Below are 19,127 nucleotides of genomic sequence, written 5' to 3' on the forward strand. Positions count from 1 at the left end.
TCATTTTGAGGACCTGGGTTCATTACCATGTAAATGGCGAGCTGCATTCCCTGAAAGAGCACCTCACAGTTGCTTCCCGTCTCCAGGTCAGCACAACATAGGATGGCTTGGATGCTGAGCCTGTTGGTAAGCAGATGATTCAGGAAGGAGGGGAAACTGATCCTAGAGGGAAAGAGCCAAGGATGGAAGTGGCCCACAGTTTTCTCATGAAGTTTTTTTGTAGAACACTCCTGCTCCCCCTGACCCATAAACAATATTCTGCATTTACATTTTCTCCATCGCTACTTTGTATAACAGGGCGAGTGTAGCAAACACTCCGGTGCCAACAAGGAGAACTAAGGGCAAAATAAATAGATAAATAATTGTACCTGCTTATGCAAAAAGGCCTGATGCATTTCCTTTAAAATGTGTGGGCCTTTATAATTTCTTCCTGCCTGTAAATTTTCTTGCTTGGTCAATGCCAACGCCCTGCACCCAGCGCCGCTACAGGATGAATGGTCTTATCTGTTCCACCAGGGTAAGTCACTGTTCTCATCACTCTCAACTCACACACTCACAAACCCATCACACATTCACAGGGATCTCACACCTCAAGGGACAACACCACTAACTCTCACACACACCCTCACATCTCCATCAGGCTCATATCCTCTCGAGCTTGCATTCTCATTCTGTCCATGACTCCGCTCACCACACAAACATACCAGGCAGTGCCATGTGCCCTGCTCACACTCTCTACATCTGTTTTCATGTAGGAGAAGCCTGCTCACACCAGCAGGGAGAGGTCCCAGACTGGGGGTGGATTGACCCACATTATGCCCCTCACTCACTTTGAAGAATGTGCCATTGCAATGACTGGTGACGACGTGGATCCTGCCTGCAGCGACAGTGAGGTCGGTGGTGAACACCCTCGTAAGGATCCTGCACCATATCATCCGTCTCTCAAAGCAAATGTGAGTGCTCTCTTAATTATCTCTACTTTGGTTCACAGGGAGCTCTGCCAAGTGACCGACACCCTCAGCCAGCCATGTCCTCACATCCAGCCAAGAGGACACCTCCTCCATTGAAGAGCTGGAAATAAGCAGCCTGGAAGACCCATCACAGCGCTTACCCACACCCTGCACTAGTGAAGATACACACGCCTTGGTGGGTCCTGGATCTAGAGCAGGCTCGGGTTCACAATCAAGTGGTCACCACACGGACGTATGTCCATAGCAGCAGGAGACAGGTTCGTGCAAGCTCCCCGGCACTCAGAGGACTTCTGGGGATCAGGCACCTGTGAGGTCCAAGGCAGGTGACGAGCCTCTAGAGTTGGCCTTTCAACTCATCCTGGAGAGTCAGAAGAAAGAACACAGCAAACACAGGAATGGAGAGGAGATCTGGAAAGGCTGCCCCCTGGATCTCTCACTTTACCTGCATGTCCTGTTGCGGATCTGAGGGCTGCAATGAGCTGACCTATCCCAAGGATGGAAGGAAAAAGCCAACCTCTCAAACCAGAAATGGAAGTGGCCAAGGAAGTCAGCAGCAGAAGTGTGGGCCCTTCAACCTGGAGACAGTACATCGAGGATCCAGGACGTCAGGAATGTGGGAAAGGCGAGTGACTTGCAAGTGCCAAGCCCCCACTCTCTGACTTGCTCAGCTTTCTCCTGTTCAGATCTCCTCAGTACAACACATCTTGCATCTCCACTCATTCCTTTCTCTCCAGGCAACTGCCCACATCCCCATTTGAACAGCCAACATGAACACTCACCCTCATCCTATTGTGCTGTTGCACCCATGTCTTATAATCATCCTCCACAAACGTTGCCTTCCCCTCCTATCTACATGTGCCATTCCTAACATTCAACTCTCTGCTTTCTCTCATTGCAGAGAGCATACAACTTCAGGGTGAAACATAGGTCCTAACCGGTGAGGTGGGGGTGCGGGGAGGTGGCTGTGTTGGCGGGGGTGACCCTCATTGGTAATGCATGCCCACCTGTTCCACTGGAAAGGAGGTTTTGTTCTGTGAGGTTACAGATGTCAGGAACGACCTGCCACGAAAGCATGAGTCTCCTGAGGAACTGGTATTTGTACACGTCAAGAGAGCTGATCCTCTGCCTGTAGAACTTGTGTTTGGGGTCTCATTTCCTTTGAGCTGGATCACTGTGTACATGCCTTCTGCCCTGTGGCTGAGAAGAGAGCTGGTGATGGCGTTGCTGGTGGCTGCACCTGCTGCTGCTGTTGGTGTTGCTGCTCCTCTTGTTCCTTACCGGAGGTGCAAGATAGAGCTGCAAAAGCTGCTCCCTTGCTGCAGTGAAGGCTGGCAGCAGAGAAGTGCACCTGAAGGTGACTGGAGTGTTCGGCAGGTGAAGGGACTTCCAGGAAGTTGGCAATCATCTGTCAAACTGTGGAATCACTTTCTGAGAAGAAGTGCTGTGAGCAGCAGCCTCTCACCTGGCCATGGCTAGAGTTCTTCAATTTCGCTGTCCACAGGTTTCACAGCTTGTCAGTTTTACTGAATAAAACACTGCAAACTGTGCACTCGCCTGGTTGACCCTGGTGAGTTGCTGATAGCTTGAAAAATAGGTCTGCTGGGTGTTTAAGCCAGAATGGTTAGTTCAGACAGAATCAATGACCTGTTTGAATATTGTAATAACTTACCCGACTAACTAACCCCAAGGGGGTCCTCCACTCACCTGGAAAATCTGCTGGGATGAAACCCGGAAGTGGGCAGGATGATGTCACAATCCTAAACCAGTGTCACTTTTCGAGGATTTTAGTCCCCAAGCACACCCAAGCTCACCTCCCCTTTCCCCTTAAACCACGCCCCCAAATGTTTTAACATATGCTTCTTTATTTTTAATGTGACCTGAGAGAAATATTGGTGTGTGGGAACTTATGCAATGTTTCAGAAGAGTGGCTATTTATCCTGTGCATGTAAGGATGCCGTTGTCATGATAGCACTGGAAATATACTTCGTAGTGACTCAACACCATTATTCCAGCTGTCCAGTATTTGATTTAGCATCATGGTCACAGGCTGGAATACAGGACTAAAATAATGTTGGCAAGATTCAGTGTTAAACAACATGTTTAGAAACATTAATCGTGGGTAAGAGCAGGGTCACTAACATCTGCAACCCAAAGTAGAGGAAAACACAGAAATCTTTTCTTCAGTCTTTAGGTTCTCAGGAGTTAATATTTGATTATTGTTGGATGTCAGCTGATTTCATTTTCACCAGGCTCACTAATGATTTTACTTAAAAAATAATTTGAAAACAACTATTATTTTACTGATAAAATAGACATGTCTAAGCTTTTCGTCTTGCACTTATTTGCACACTTGCAAGAATATCAATATAAGGGGGGAAACAACAATTTATACTGTATGTGAAGAGAGTGCTGATTGGTTAGCAAGTGGCGTTGCCATGGAGAATGCACTACTGATGGTGAATGACAATTAACTGCCAAGCATTGTTTGAAATTTAAATTGGGCAGCTTGACCCTGACTGACCCTGACTCCAACATGATGCCATTACCAAACACATCTTCCCTTCACCCCCCCGGCGGCATTCCGTAGGGATCGTTCCCTCCGTGACACCCTGGTCCACTCCTCCATCGCCCCCTACTCCTCAACCCCCACCTACGGCACCTCCCCATGCAAATGCAAAATATGCAACACCTGTCCCTTCACTTCCTCTCTCCTCACCGTCCAAGGGCCCAAATACTCCTTTCAAGTGAAGCAGCATTTCACCTGCATTTCCCCCAACTTAGTCTACTGCATTCATTGCTCCCAATGCGGTTTCCTCTACATTGGAGAGACCAAGCGCAGACTGGGTGACCGCTTTGCAGAACACCTTCGGTTTGTCCGCAAGCACGACCCAGACCTCCCTGTCGCTTACCATTTTAACACTCCACCCTGCTCTCTTGCCTACATGTCTGTCCTTGGCTTGCTGCATTGTTCCAGTGAAGCTCAACGCAAATTGGAGGAACAGCACCTCATCTTCGGACTAGGCACTTTACAGCCTTCCGGACTGAATATTGAGTTCAACAACTTTAGATCTTGAACTCCCTCCTCCATCCCCACCCCCTTTCCGTTTCTTCTCCCTCCCTTTTGTTTTTTCCAATAATTTATATAGATTTTTCTTTTCCCACATGTTTCTATTATTTTTAAATGTATTCCATCCATGGTTTATTTCACCCCACTCCCACTAGAGCTACCTTGCTTGTCCTGCTCTCCAATCTTAATTAGCACATTCTTTTAGATAATATCACCACCTTCAACACCTCTTTGTTCTTTTGTCTGTGACATATTTTGGTTATCTCTTCCTATCACTGCTTGCTTGTCCCAACAAACACCCCCCCTCCCCCCCCCACCACCCTTAAACCAGCTTATATTTCACCCTTTTCCTATTTCTATTTAGTTCTGTTGAAGGGTCATGAGGACTTGAAACGTCAACTTTGCTCTTCTCCCCCGATGCTGCCAGACCTGCTGAGTTTTTCCAGGTATTTCTGTTTTTGTTTTGGATTTCCAGCATCCGCAGTTTTTTGTTTTTATGAAAAGCCTAGACATGTCTCTTTTTTCAGCAATATTATTTTACTCTGATATTTGGTAGGTATTTTAAAAAATTCATTCTCAGGTATAGGCATTGCAAAGCTGGTATTTGTGTGCCATCCCGGTTTGTCTTCAGAGATGATGGTGGACTGCCTGCATTTGATACGACTGAATGACTTACTAGGCCCCTTCAGAGGGCAGTTAAGAGTCAACAGAGTTGGAGGACAGCTGGAGACACATATAGGTCTGACTGGATAAGGACGACAGATTTCCTTTCCTAAGGATATTAGTGAACCAGTGGGTTTTTACAATAATCTGATAGCTTCATGATAACTTTTAGTGTTACCAGCTTTTTATTTCCACACTTTTTTTTTGAAAACTGAACTTAATTGTTCAAACTATAGTTGTGAGATTTGAACTCATTTTCCTTGGCTTATTTGTCCAGGGCTCTGGCTTATTTAGTCTAGTAACATAACAAGCACACTACCACACCAACAAGAAATAGTAAATAAGCCAAGCAGATAAATATGAAAATGATAGAACAGACAAACTTGGCATAGAAGAGCTACAAAATAGGAATATGCTTCACCAAGAATCTGAAATAATTAGTTGAATTTATTAAGCAGAACACAACAAAAATCCTTTCTTTCATTTTATTTTAGCTAAAAACTGGGGCGTCAGTGAAACACTTTGGTACTTCTGATTCTTGTACCATAAAACCTGTATGAAACTACTTATTGAGATAGTGTCAGTTTTCTGTGCAAAAATGAACAGAGAACATTCCAAACTAAAGATTGCATCAGAAACAAGCTGGTCCAGCTGGGGCCCAAATGATTGTTATCGGGTTCAGTGGCTTCTCCAAAAATATGTCTGTTCATTCTCAAATCAGGTTTGTTTCTGTCCAGAAAGACAGTATCTTACAGGACACTCCACTTAAAAGGAAGTGGTTTAACAGCAATTTGCCCCACTCGGCACCCAATGCAGAATCAATTGGTAACAGCTGAAAGGTCCTGATAAGGAACATTTTTATGATCACCATATATTTTCCCCATTTAGTAATTTATCTCTAGGATCCTTGCTCTCCTTACTCCCTCCATGTTATGCACCATAATTAGACAAAGGACAAGCAATAATGTGGTATTTACCAGTGTTGCTGTTAAACTGACTGGCAGGAGAGCGTGTTTCTTGATACTGTACCTATATTTTCCTTTCCTGCTTCGGGGAAAGGGCCTCATCTCCAAGAAGCATCCCCCTGGACAGCTGGACTGAGATCAAATGGTCACTGCGGTGGGAATCTAGGATTCTGTCACTCCATGATATAATAATGTGAAGTCACCATGACAATGGTTTGCATCAAGAAACTTCTCCTTTCCCTATTAAAAAGTTTTCTCCAAATCACATTTATTTTCTTTCCTTCTTAGATTCTTCCCCCCTACAAACCACGTAATGTTAAGACAGATAAGCAATCTTCTAGCATGTCTTTGTCCAAGATGCAGAAGTGAGTTTGCTGGAAGATGCTTGGGGATGTGTAACTCTGAATGTTCCATCAATCCACTGTTACCGATGACACCTCTGGAAAAGTAAAGCAAAGATCAGCAGGTTGTGTAGGAAATTTCAACTTTGAACCCACATCCTGATTTGATGACACAGCGCATAGAATTACCATGCTAGGCTGCTCCATAGCTTCTTATAGCACTCAATGGCGCCACTACATTTGTTTACAAAATTCCATTTTTCAATTTTAAAGAACAAAGCTAAATTTGGAGACATAAAGCTCCGGTGTCAGATAATACACTGAAATTTTGCAAGATTTTTGTCAGTATTCTCAGGATTTCACTGATCTTGAAAAGGCGCCCATCCAGAAGCACCAGAAATTTCCCATTTATATCTGTTAGAAGCCACACAGGATGCAATCCTTCTCTTGTAATACCAGAAATATCAGTAATGATTAACTAGGTCATTTCTATTATCTGTGAATAAGATTGCAATATGTAGAAGGTTGAGCACAGTTTGAGGAACGTATGAGCTAAGCTAGGATATTTTACCCACAAATATGCAATGATAAAAGCTTTCAAAGAATTTTAATAAAACATATCATTGCAACAATAGTACTCAGCCAAAAATTGTAGATCTGCTTATGTCTGTGCATAGTAGTTACTGCAAACTGATTCACATCATTAAGTCTAGAGAGGAAAGTAATTCCATATTTCCAAATCTTCATACATAGTTCAACAAATCTTGTTTAAAATTCACAGATTCAAGCCATCTTACACAATTACACATTTTTTTTATAACTCAGAGGCCTAGAAGAGTGCTCATGCAATTATTCCGCTCCTTTACATAACACTATATTTTTTATAGCTGCAAATTTCATATGGCCCTTACTGCACATTAGGGATTGTATTTAATGGGGGCTACAGGCCGGCTTTGCCCTCCAGCTGGAGAACTGGTGAGGGTCTCGCGACATCTCTCCAGGAAGGCCCGCCGAATTAAGTGCAAATTAGGCACTTAACTGGGCAGCGGCGGGCCTTCCCTGGGATCAAAGTCCCGCTTACCTGGAGCATCCGGGCACTCAGAAGCCGGCAACTTTCTTCATTGCTTGACAGCACCGCCAGGGAGGTGGTGGCTGCCGCCGGTACTACACCCACCTGAGGCCTTGGATTGGCCATGGACCCAGGCACGGGTGAGTGATGGTGGGAGGGGGGACTGGCAACAAGAGTAGGTGACACTCAGCAGGCCTCCCCCTTTCTGATGCTGGTACAGTGATTTTGAATGAGGGGCTCTCCCGACCACCTCCCCTTACCTTGTCCCTCCCCCCCGGGAGCCCACAAGCAACTCCGACAGGGTTTTCCTGCTCACACAGTGAGTCTCCTGCTGCCACTGGACAAACGACAATTGGGAGTGGAGTGAGAAGGCAGTGCACAGGCTTTCCTCTTTTTAGTCCCTGTCCTTCTGTGTCTCAGCAGTTTGTTATCTCTGTTATTACACAGATTGGTTGTTCTTCACCATTTTTGGTAGCTGTTGAAATCCTTTTCTTCACAATGTTGGCTGCTCCCTCCCTTCAATTGGAAGCAATTAAAATTTTAATTCGTCTGTGTTCAAACTTGTTATCTCAATACTTGTAACCTTGCCTTCCACATCCAAACCAACAAAAGCAAGGTCCATAATTTCAAAACAGAAACATTGCAAGATGAAAAATATAGTATTCATGGAGGCCTGGATCATTCTACTGCCATTCATTATTGAGTGGAGTGTTACTGAAAATATCCCTTTTTCGAGAGTGGTTGAATTGCATTTAGCATGTATTCTATTGGGTTAGATTTTCTACTCTATTAATGGTTGGTAATGCTTAGTACCAGGGTAACTAGAGAGCTTATTAAGCTCACAATTAAAAGGTAAAACAATGGGAAAAGGTGCAGGTGTGATTTTCAATGAAAAATTTCATCAGTAAACATTGGCAGTATTTAACCTGAGCTGAAGTAGGGTTCTCCATCGTTAATCATTTTAGAACAGTTCTTTGAATCAAAGCCATTGAACTATTGGTTTTAATGTGAGTCCAACAGTTGTACCTTGAATGCTGAGTTTCAGCATAAATAAATTCCTTTGTTATTGCCCTAGGTTTAAGTTACATTGTACAATTTTATGAGGTTTTAGTCAAATGGTTGTCCAGGCTTACAGCCATATAGGTCTGTCACTGTTATCCCTTTAGTGATCTTGCAAAAGAAATTACTTTTTAATATTTATTCAATACTTATAATTTGAATTCAGTGAGCACTTTCTCTAGGTTGTCCTTAGTTCTTTGCTTCCTTTTAGCATTCACATTATTCCACATTAGTACAAAGTCAATATATGGTAAATATATAGTCAATGAACAAATGCATGGAAAAGAAACATCTGAATGATGAAAAACATAAGCTGTCATATTATTCACCATAAAAATGTACAGTTTGTGGCCCATAGTAATGCAATTTAGTATGTATTTTAGCAAAACTCTGGGACTTCAAAACTGCAATTCTTTTGTGAAAGGACAATGCATTTGTAGACAGAACATTACTATTCTTCTGTTAGCCTGTCTAGTAATTTTATTATCTAAAGGATTAACATTTAAATAAATTGGAAAATTAAGGCACATATAGTGACAATTTACATTCCTTATTAAAAGTCTGAGTCACTTCCTACAAAGAGTCAGCAAAAAAAATCCCAAAGTCCATCATGTGGAATAAAATTACAGTGAAACACTTGTTGTTAATGCAAACAAATACAGCGACAGTTTGCACACAGCAGGATGTCATGTGTCCTGACAGTTAATCTGCTTCTGCTGGAGGGAAGGATATTGCCCAGACTCCCAGGTAATCTCCCTGCTCTTTGAATAGGAACATAGAAACTAGGAGCAGGATAGCTGGGGCCCAAGCACTGATCCCTGTGGTACACCACTAGTCACCGTCTGCCACCCGGAAAAAGACCCGTTTATTCTCACTCTTTGTTTCCGGTCTGTCAATCAATTCTCAATCCATGCCAGTATATTACCCCCAATCCCATGTGCTTTAATTTTGCCCACTAGCCTCTTATGTGGGACCTTATCAAAAGCCTTCTTGAAATCCAAATACACCACATCCACTGGTTCTCCCTTATCTATTCTACTAGTTACATCCTCAAAAAACTCCAATAGAATAGTTAAGCATGATTTCCCTTTCATAAACCCATGCTGACTTTGTCTAATCCCGTTAATGCTTTCCACGTCTTTTATTGTAGACTAGCATTTCCCCACTATTGCTGTTAGGCTAACTGGACTGTAACTTTCTGTTTTCTCTCTCTCTCCTTTTTTAAATAGCGGTGTTACATTTGCCACTCTCTAATCTGTAGGAACTGCTCCGGAGTCTATAGAATTTTGGAAGATGACCACCAATGCAGCTAATATTTCCAGGGCCACTTCCTTTAGTACTCTGGGATGTAGATTATCAGACCCTTGGGATTTTTCAGCCTTTAATCTGATTAATTTCTCTAGTGCCATTTTTTTTTTTACTAATACTGATTTTCTTCAATTCTTCTCTCTCACTAGACCCTTGGTTCCCTGACATTTCTGGGAAATTATTTGTGTCCTCTTTTGTGAAGACAGAACCAAAATATGTGTTCAATTCTTCCGTAATTCTGCTATTTCTTTGATCGCCATTATAATTTCCCCCGTTTCTGACTGTAAGGGGCCTATGTTTGTCTTTGCTAATCTTTTTCTCTTCACATATTCATAGAAGCTTTTACAGTCAGTTTTTATGTTCCTGGCAAGTTTACTCTGATACTCCATTTTCCCCTTCTTGATCAATCTTTTTGTCCACTTTTGCTGAATTCTAAACTGCTCCCCCTCCTCAGGCTGCTGCTTTTTCTAGCAATTTTATATGTCTCCTCTTTGGATCTAATACTATCCCTAATTTCTTTTGAAAGCCATGGTTGAGCCACTTTTCCGGTTTTACTTTTGCGCCAGACAGGAATGAATAATTGTTGTAATTCATGCATACGTTCCTTAAATATTAGCCATTGCCTATCCACTGTCAATCCTTTTAGTAAGGTTCCCCAATCCATCATTGCCAACTGGCGCCTCATACCCTCGTAGTTCCTTTTATTTAGATTCAGGACCCTAGTTTCGGATTCAACGTCTTCACTCTCCATCCTAATGAACAATTCTATCATTTTATGGCTGTTCTTCCCCAGTGGGCCGTGCACAACAAGATTGTTAATTAATCCTTTCTCATTGCACAATACCCAGTCTAGGATAGCCAGCTCTCTAGTTGGTTCCTCAACCCATTGGTCTAAAAAACCATCACATACACACTCCAGGAAATCCTCCTCCACAGTATTATTGCTAGTTTGGTTTGTCCAATTGATATGTAGGTTAAAATCACCCATGATTACAGTTGTACCCTTATTACATGCATCTCTAATTTCCTGCTTAATGCCTTCCCTTGCATCTCCATTACTGTTTGTCGGCCTATAGACAACCCTCAACAAATTTTCTGCCCCTTGGTGTTTCTTATCTCCACCCAAACAGATTCCACATCATGATTTTCCGAGCCAATATCCCTCCTCACTATTGCAGTGATTTCCTCCTTTACTAACAGTGCTACCACACCTCCTTTCTATTTGTCTGTCCTTCCTAAATATTGAATACCCCTGGATGTTCAGTTCCCATCCTTGGTCACCCTGCAGCCATATCTTCGTAATTGCAACTATATCATAACAGTTTATATCAATTTGCGCTGTTAATTCATCTACCTATAGTATCACAGGATCATTAAAATACACCTGATCCAGAAGAACAGGTTGATGAAAACACAATTTAATGTTTTATCTGAAGGATAGCACCACCAACAATGCAGTACTTCAGTTAGTACTGCAGAAGCATCAACCTATACTATGTACCTGCACTGGAATGGAACCCATGACCTCCTGACTCAGGGACAAGAGTACTGTTAGCTGACAGTGTACCTCTTTACTGTAGTTCTATAAAATAGTATGTTGAGGGTTCGAATAATTTTTGGTGACGATGGCCATGGAGACAAACTGTACCACAATGAACTCTTATATGAATCGGCTGTTTTAATCAGCATAATTTGCTTTAGTGCTCTTGTGTTTTTTTATATGAAGAAAAATATCACAAAATATTTAATAGAAAATGGTCAGGCCCAGATGAACACACTGTTTCCCTTTGTCTTTTCCAGGCCATTCTGTGAATGCTTGCCAGATCTACACTCTACACCAACTTCAAGGAAAGTTCCACTTGCATTGAAATACCTATGTATTGAACTTCCTGCTGCAGCAATTATCCAAACCATGTTTTTTCCCTCAAGGACATTATTCGTTCCTGTTCAGAAACAGGGAACTGGAGTTTATTTTCTGGGAGAATATAATTTTTTGGAGTCAGCCCAGGATGGAAAAAGCAACAAGTAGGAGAAGAAGCTGATAAAGGTATAAAAACATCCTAGGTTTTATAAAAAGGGGCACAGAGTGCAAAGTCAAAGAAGTAATCCTAAACTTATACAAACTATTTGTTAAACTATCATTAAAGGATTGTGTGCAGTTTTAGGTCCATTTCTTTGGTAAGATATGGGAAAGTGTTCAAAAAAAGATTTATTAAAATAGTATCACAGATGTCAGCCTTGGCTCAGTTGATAGCACTCTTGCCTCTGATTCGGAAGGCCATGGAATAAAATCAACTTTTGCAGTGGTGTAGAACTGTGATTAGTGGATCAACTGTCCATGATATGAACCAAGTGACTTCCTTTCCATTGACTGCGATATAATTTAGCCTGACACTTCAGACCTGCACTAATGTAGTGGCATCTTTCAAAAGAATCATTAATCTAAGACACCATCTGTGCTATCAGGTGGCTAGAAAACATCTCTTGCTTCTAATTAAAGAGCAGTGAGCTCTCCCACTGTACTGGGCAACAGTTATCCCTCAGCCAACATCACTAAGTTGATTAACTGATCATTTATCCCGCTGCTGTTTTGTGAGAACTTGTTGTGCTCGGTTTGGCTACTATATTTCCCTACTTTACAACAGACTACACTTCAAAGTATTTCAGTGGCTGTGAAGCATTTTGGGATGTTTTGAGGTCATGAAAGGCACCATATAAATGCATGTTCTTTCTTTCATAATGAACATAGAGTAGGAAAAGAGTGGAGCAGCCTAGGTTAAGAGAAGATCTAACAAATATTTTCAAAATCATGAATGGGTTTGATAAAGCAAATATTGCGAACATATTCTTAGTGCTTGGTGACTGAATAATTAGAAGACTTAAATTTTTCATCACCAAAAGAATGAAGGGAGAGATTCACAGAGTCTCTTGGATAGAGAATTGGTAAGACATGGGGTGCCCGAACAAAAGTCGTGGCGAAAAATGAAATCATAACAGTTTTTAAAAGGGATGGCAAAAATTTTTGATAAAGGAAATTTAAACACATGTAAGAAAAGGTGGATGAATGGAACTAAGTGGCTAACTCAGCACGGAGAAATAATATGGGCATAATGGGACAAATGGTCTCCTCTGTGCTATATAATTCTATGGCCAGGATTTGTACCTTGTCGGACAGGTGCAGCGGACAGGGCCAGGAGTAGTCATGAAGCCTCAGGGAGCTGAAGATTTAAAAACACAAAAATAAAAAATTTACCACTGTTAAAAACATGTCCCCTCTTGTGACAGTCACATGAGTAGGGACATGTTAGAAATGAAATTTAAAAATTTTAAAAGTTAATTTTTAATTGGTGTTGGAAACCTACTCCCGCTCATGGATGAGGTTTCCTAAAAATCTAAAGGCCGCTTGGCCTTTTCCCCTGTAAGGTTGGACGGGCAGCGAAAAATTTCAGTCAATTATTACTTTAATGGCCTTAATAGGTCTGTTAATTGTCTGCGGGTGTGCTGCTGACTCCCGTGCATGTCCGCTGACCAAAATATTGCACGAATGCTCGCCCGATGTCATCGTGCGTCATTTTACGCTCGAGTGGGTTGGGCACGTACTCGCCCGCTCAGCGCAAGTTTCTGCCCTATGATTCTAATTAGATGTACATACAGCTTTATATATCCACATTTTTACTGAACATTATTTAGATAAAAGTAATATTTAGAAAATTACAATAGGTCATCTGTTTTGATAAAGTTGACAACACCTATGGATTAAGATAAGGATTATTGTAGTGAAACCAAATTTCCAAAACTGCAAATCAAAAATTGCAGAGTAGCATGTATTTAATAGATTGGTATGAGTTAAGCACGCACCTATGCTTGTACTTTTACAATCTGAGGCTATATGGACAGGCTGGACCTGTATCCATTGGAGTTTAGAAGAATGAGAGGTGATCTTATTGAAACATATAAGATCTTGAGGGGACTTGACAGGGTGGATGCTGAATGGATGTTTTCCCTTGTGGAAGAGGCTAAAACCAGGGGACACATTTTAAAAATAAGGGGTCGCCCATTTAAGATGGAGATGAGGAGAAATCTTTTCCTTCAGAGGGTTTTGAGTCTTTGGAACTCTCTTCCCCAGAGATCGATGGAGGCAGGGTCATTGAATATTTTAAGGCAGAGTTAGATAAATTCTTGACTAACAAGAGAGTCAATGGGCCTCAGGGGTAGGAGGGAATGTGGAGTTGGGGGCCACAATCAGATCTGCCATGATCTTATTAAATGGCACGGCAGGCTTGAATGGGCCGAATGGCCCACTCATGTTCATAATTCGTATGTTCATATGGAATATCAGTTTATTGCATTAACTTTATTCCTTGTATGAACTCGTCACCCTCCAACTTACATTCACTGACTTCATACCTATAAGTATGCACCTAACCTTATTTATTAAGGCTCATGAAAACCACATGCCCCATCCTTTATGGTGCAGAAATGTGTGAACATGTTGAGGAATGTGGTCTATGATAAATACGCTGATAATCACAAATATTTGTACTGATTTAAACAGCCTCTTGCTGAGGGATAGGACAAGGCAACGTGTTAAAACAATAGGGGTGAAATTGGACTTCACTGATCCCATTTTCCAGGCAGAAAAAGGATGCAAAAAGGTCCAATTTAGGAGCTAATCTCCCATGCCCTAACAGCATTGGAAACAATGCTGTATTGGTTTAAGCCCGAAGGTCATGTAAAACAGCTGTCGATGTATACAGCGGATAATAAGGGGGCTAACATGTGCTTTAGAAGTGTAACTGGAAACTGGTTTACTCTGTGGTAGGCACTTGGCTGCCACCAAAAAGGTAAGTTTGACAAAAATACTTACCTGGAGCAGCACAGGCATCAGAACTCTTGCTGCAAGGGCACTGCAGAGTGTGCTGACTCTGCTTTATATAAATTATGAGACCTACTATCCAATGCCAGCAGCTCTTGAGGGGTTGCTATACATCTTTAAAGCTGTCCTGCTAGGGAATGGCTGCAAAATTGCTCCATTTAGAGAAGAAGGTTTGGAGGTACTGCTGAAGGATTTGTTTATTTTTCAAGTTAAGACTACTTTCACTGAAGTCCAGAGCCTGAGCAAGATGGAGGTGCTGATAAAGTGGATACCTTTTCATCTCTTCATTTAACTGGAAGCAGGTGAAAAAGAAGGCACAGGTCTCAACGAGGTTATCAAGATAAATGTTACTTCCATTTTTGCAATGTTTACAATTCATCTTGACAATACCTCTGAGAAGCCTTGATGCAGCATCACAGAAGAAGAACATATATAATTATGGCAATTGTTCCAATGATTCCCAAATGCACAGGTATGCTGCCAGTACTTACAATTGTAAATAGTTTCACATGGGCGGCATTGCCAACATGAGAATGCACTTCCTCTGTGGCTTAACAAATGTGGCAAACAAAAAGAACCAAGCACAAGATGCTTCCTGCTTATAGACTCACATAAGGCCTGGACACATGATTGACAGACATGTTCTCTCTTTTTCCTTATTACAACATTTATCTTTTTTTTCTATCTGCTTGCTGAAGAAGGTTAGCACATGCAGACCACACGATACTTGCCAAATATATCATTCTTCCCTACTGATGAGAAGGGGCTCTGGAAATTCTAAACCCTGAAGCAGTATGAAAGTGGGGCAGAGTCTCTAAACTTATACCATAGAAATGTCCTACTCCAGTACTGGAGAACAAAAACCAAAGCTGACACTCCAAAGCAGCACAGAGGGACTGTTGCACTGCCAGAGGTGTCATCTTTCAGATGAAACGTTAAACTGAGGCACAAATGCCTGCTCAAGTTGATGTAAAAGATCCCACGGCATGATTTCGAAGAACAGCAGAGGAGTTATCCCTGTACCCTGGCCAATATTTAGCATTTAATCAACCTCACAAAAACAGATTATCTGGGCATTATCATATTGCTGTTTGTGGGAGTTTGCTGGGTGCAAATTGGCTGCTGTGTTTCCTACATTACAACAGTGATGGCACTCCAGAAGTACTTGTTTGACTGTAAAGCACTTAGAGACATTTGGTGGCTATGGAAAGCATTTTATAAATGCAAGTATTTCTATTTTCTTTTCACTAAATTAGATACAGGACTCAACATTAAAAGATCAACATTTCTAAGTTGAGAGAGCCACCTAATTAGGCAATAGTGAGCTTGAAGTTGAGAGTATAACAGGGGATCAGGTGATAAGTTAATCCCAGAACTAAACCAAACTCCAATGTTATAATTGCATTTCTTTTCGTAAAACAACCAACACATGATGACTTGCGTCCAGTCATTTAATTTAGAGATTTCCTCTCCTTCATTTGTTTCAAGCCAGCAAGGTAATTCTGCAACTTTTCTCACTCAGACTTTTCATAGAGTGTATATTATCCCACAATGAGCGATTATCTACATAACATTCAATAGCTGTACTTCATTATGCTGATTGTACAAAACCTCACTTAAAATATTTGACAAGTAGAATCCCATATCCACTGCCTCCACAAGAGCCAATGTTTCAGCAGTCAAAATACTTTGAACAAACTTTTTTATTTTCTTAGCTTCCAAAGCTAAAGGACGATATTTTCCATTCTCATCCATCAGAAATATTATGAAACCAGTCAAACTAGAATAGCCATCAGGAAGATTAGAGCACAAGAACACAAGAGATAGGAGTAGAGCATACGTCCCTTTGAGCCTGCTCCACCATTCAATACGATCATGGCTGATCTCGAGCTTCAACTCTACTTTCCTGCCTGCTCCCCATAGCATGCAAAGCATTATTAAAAATGACTAGCTTCATGTACTTTGGGTCTAAGGGCACCTAAGGATGGGAACTTGAGTATACATTTGTCCAGATTTAATTATTTTTAATGTTCTATTTGGCGAGAAAACATTCTCTACTTCAGGATGTTTCATCACAGTACTTAAGTCCAACCAGCATTTGTCTAATCTAACTGCCCAACCAATTCAACTGACCAATTAAGCTTTGTAATTGCTCTGTCTCTTTTTTGGATATGGCAATTTCTTTCTGTGATGACCTAGTATGATTAACCGGGGTGGGAATAACACTCTAAGGAGGATTCTTGATTTAAAGTTATTCCAGACTTATTTTGCTTAATATCTAAACAAATATATTTTTAAAAAGTTCCACAAGCCTGACTCCCAACCTTAAACTCAAATTTAATCTGATTAATAACACATTTCTCTAAAATGTATATTCCCATAAGAAATCATTTCTATGCATCATAGAGATGTCTGAAAGTTTCCCTTTATGATACGAATAAAACATTGCAAGATCTGCTTTAAATTTGACACAACCTATTTTCAGCAAAACAGATCTCACTGAAAAATACCATATCAAAAATTCGATATCAAAAATACCATATCAAGCCATAGATGCATTTGTTTAGTTTCCAGTTTTCCTTCTGCCTTTACTGCCTCTTTGGGTAGTTCCAGAAACAGCTGCCTCTGAAAAGTATCACCCTGCAGAATTGCTTCTATATTGATTGACCCACACATCCATGAATGTGCAGCCAAAAGAACTAAAATATTTTTTAAGGTTACTTTTCCAGCTGTTGATGGAGCCTTGGTGAGTTGCTGCGGTGTACCATGTAGATGGTACACATTGCTGCCACTCTGTGTCAGAGGTGGAGGGAGTGAATGTTTGATGTGATGGATGGGGTGCTGATCAAGTGAGATGCTTTGACTTGGATGGTGTCAAGCTTCTTGAATGTTGTTGGAGCTGCACTTATCCAGGCAAGTGGAGAGTATTCCATCACACCCCTGACTTGTGCCTTGTACACGGTGGACAGGCTTTGGGAAGTCAGGAGGTGAATTATTTGCCACAGAATTCTCAGCTTCTGGCTCAGCTCTTGTAGCCACAGTATTTATATGGCTGGTCCAGTTCAGTTTCTGGTCAATGGTAACCCCAAAAATGTTGTTAGTGGGATATTCAGTGACGGTTATGCCATTGAATGTCAAAGGGAGATGTTAGATTCTCTCATGTTGGAGATGTCATTGCCTGGCATTTGTGTGGTGTGAATATTACTTGTCACTTATCAGCCCAAGCCTGAATGCAGGTCTTGCTGCATATGTACATGGACCACTGAAGTATGTACTGTTTCTGTGAGACCTCCCTCTTGTATTTGTTAGGACTTAGAGTTAATTTGAAGTAAGTTATGTGTATTGTGTATGTTAGGAATAAGCTATAGCTTTACGTTCAAATTTTAGCTTTATTTGTGGGTTAAAAGGGCAAAACCTGGGTCTAGTATCATTTAGAGTTTTTCTCTGTGCGATGGAGTCAGCAAATCTGAAGCTTTGTTTGTATACCTACATTTTAATGAGATTTTACGATGCTTGAAGTGGAAAGCTGTATTTCAAGGGCGTTAGTGGTTTAGGGAAGTTAAAACAAAGTAGGAAGCAAAGTAGGAAAACTTTGCTGTTGTCTAGCAGCAGGAGACCTACAGGGACAGAGAGAAACAGAAAAGCATTTTGAGTTCAGTTGGTCTGTGAATACCACAGGATGAGGAAGCTGGACAAGAGAGAGAACTGCAGACAGCAGATTTCCCAAAAGAACAGAAGAAACTAGAGAGTGGAGACAAAAGAAAATCCCAGGAAGACAGTTAAGTCAAGGAGCAAGAACAGGAATGTGGAACAGGTCCTATTCAGAGGATGTGAAAGCAAGGGGCAGAGGGGAAGGCTCCAAATTAAAGAAAGAAAGCAGCAGGAAGCAGACTTGAGGCAAAATAGGCTTGTGAGAAGCCAGAAGACCTGAGAAGGCAAAGGTTGGTGACTTCTTACTACGGGCCTGTAAAGCAGTAGTGTTCTGTTGGCATGGCTGAGTATCCAAGAGAGCATGTGGAAGGCAAAGCTTGAATGCATATGGCGATCTGGGGAGAGGAACATCAAAAGGAGAGGTTGAAACCCTGGAGGTGGATCCTTGTTGAAGACGTCCAAGTGAAAGCGTACCTTGGGAGAAAATTCTAAGGTGAGTTCTTGGAGAATGGAGATTGGAAACCCTCTTGTGAAAGACAGAGTTCAGTGAGATCGGTTGGTTTGCAGTGCGACGATCATCTGAGAAAGTTGATGAAAGGTCCATAGCATTTGCTTTGGGTGACATCTGTCATTTGAGCTTGGAGTGTGGTGTCTGACCACAGTTCACCTATTGGTTTACATGGACTGTATACTTACTGTGAATATGAGAGTATATTGTAAATTTCTTATAACTTGTGTTATTCTTACAAACCTGTATATACCGTAAAGGTATGGTTGTGGGTGAAGGAGTAGTGTAATATAGTTCTTCTTGTTTAATAAATGTTTTATTCTTTTGTTAAAAATTCATCAGATTCCTGTGAATGTGTTCAGTAACTGTTTTCCACGTTTCTAAATTTAAAAAAATAAAAGTTAGGATCTATGAAGCTAGGTTCCACACAGGGATCTGACTTGTCTAGTAGTAACATCAGCTGGGATCATAACACATCATTGGAGGTTCTTTTTCTGTTATGTGATCATTTTGTGATGTAAGAGTCACTTACAGTACTTAAACTATGTTTTACTTTCCATTCTTTCACCTTCTTCTGCCAGTACGTGGTCCTCACTTCCTGGCCATCATCCAGAAATTTCAGCCAATATTTAAACATACCGATAAATTT

The 19,127-nt window shown here is 41.3% G+C and overlaps 1 long non-coding RNA gene across 1 annotated transcript; it reads left to right on the forward strand.

The window, feature by feature from the left end:
- Positions 1-7,041: 7,041 nt before the first annotated feature.
- Positions 7,042-18,843, forward strand: LOC144688585 (uncharacterized). Its single transcript, XR_013578443.1, has 3 exons — positions 7,042-7,216; positions 11,244-11,490; positions 16,035-18,843. It is a non-coding gene; the product is annotated as an uncharacterized LOC144688585 (long non-coding RNA).
- Positions 18,844-19,127: the final 284 nt, after the last annotated feature.

This window comes from Cetorhinus maximus, chromosome 13, assembly GCF_964194155.1.
Source record: "Cetorhinus maximus chromosome 13, sCetMax3.hap1.1, whole genome shotgun sequence".
NCBI classification, from domain to species: domain Eukaryota; kingdom Metazoa; phylum Chordata; class Chondrichthyes; order Lamniformes; family Cetorhinidae; genus Cetorhinus; species Cetorhinus maximus.